The following is a 1,852-nucleotide window of genomic DNA, read 5'->3' on the forward strand; positions in this document are numbered from 1 at the left end:
CGCCTTCCACCAGGTCCAGAGATTGCTCCGGCCCTGGCCACAACCATCAGGGTTTCTGCATGGCACCGTGGCCACGGCAGCGTGTGCTCCCAGGGGAGAGCCTCTCACACAGACATAGAGTCCTTTGGCACAGTTGCTGTGACCAGAGATGAGTGTGCATCAGCCCTGAACTGGCAGGGACTGGCAGGTTACCCGAATGTCCAGAGATCATGACAGGAATTGTCCCAGCTCCTCTGAGCAACCATAGGACAGGACATTTTGAGGGCAGGGACTTGTAGCTCCACTACAGATCTTCAGTTCCATGAGCCATGTCATTTCAATGTCTTCCAGCACCACTGAGGGTCTCTTTGAGCTTTCATAGATCACAAGGACATCATCAGAGGCCTTCTGCTGGGACCAGGTACAGCCACTGCTACCCCTGGACCAGGAGGTCTTGATGGTTTCTCCCAGACTGGCTGACACTGAGGATGGCTGACTCAGAGATGCTGCCTGGGACAGGGACTGTGGAGAAGGACAAGAGGGGGGAGTAGAGGGGCTTCACCCAGTGTTCCAGGAACATGATCATCTCCTGGGCAGGGGGATGGGGAATACAGCACTCAAAGGAGAATAGGTGCAACTACAGCCCCCAGTGAATCTGGGGAACAGAGCCAAGCCAAATGTACCCCAAGGCATCCCAGCATGGGGGCACCTCTGGCAATAGCAGGAGTATGTGGTCATGAGTAGTAAGAGGCAGTGGGATGGGGGGAAAAGCCACACCATGGGTATTGTAGGGACTGGGACAATGATCCCCAGCCCCAAGTTTGCTTCCAGTGTGCTAGGACACAAAAAGGGGGGCATTTGTAGCCATGGTCATGCACAGGAGAGAAAAACCTGCCCCAGCCTCACATTCATCACTCTGCTTTGCAATGAGAAGAACAGTAAAATGCCATTTTTATTTCCTCTGTACATCATTTGAAAATCCGTCATTTTCATTACACCAACATAGCTGCTATCCAAGCCACCACAGAAATAGACAGCCTCGTCCTCGGCTTGGACCCCAGTGATGGTTAACGTGCCCCCAGAGCCGGAGAATCGCGAAGGGATGTCCGAGGGTCTCTTGTCATTGTTGTAGATCACAGTGACAGGGGCACTGCCAGGGATCTTCTGCTGGTACCAGCCATAGTAGCTGTTGCTGCTACCGGAGCAGGTGATTCTGACAGTGTCTCCCACCTTGGCCGATATCCGGATGGTTGAGTCACCGCTGCCTGGACCAGGGAACCTGGAGAGGGAGAGAAGAGAGGGGAGAAGATGAGGGTGAGTCAGTGTTCCAGGAGCACAAACCCACGCGGCAGCAGGATGGGGTCCCTGTGCCAAATTGCCACAAAGATACCATGAAGTGGAGTGGAGACACACACAGAACACAGGGCCTGAGGGTGCCTCCACCGTGCTGACCAGCACTGCTGCCATCATCGCTACCACAGAAATAGACAGCTTCGTCCTCGGCTTGGACCCCAGTGATGGTTAACGTGCCTGTGGAGGCGGACTGGGATCTGGAGAATCGCGAAGGGATGCCCGAAGGTCTCTTGTCATTGTAGTAGATCACAGTGACAGGGCCACTGCCAGGGACCTTCTGCTGATACCAGCCATAGCTGCCGCTACTCCCGGAGCAGGTGATCCGGACGGTGTCTCCCACCTTGGCTGACATCTCAGGGGGCTGAGTTACTGCTGCTGCCTGGACCAGGGAACCTGGAGAGGGAGAGGAGAGAGGGGAGAAGGACAGGGGTCAGTCAGTGTTCCAGGAGCACAAGATTGGTCAGATAAGGTTATCGGGAATGCAACAGTCAAAGGAGAACAGACATGGAAAATGGCCACA

The sequence above is a fragment of the Geospiza fortis genome, unplaced genomic scaffold (assembly GCF_000277835.1).
Source record: "Geospiza fortis unplaced genomic scaffold, GeoFor_1.0 scaffold408, whole genome shotgun sequence".
NCBI classification, from domain to species: Eukaryota; Metazoa; Chordata; class Aves; order Passeriformes; family Thraupidae; genus Geospiza; species Geospiza fortis.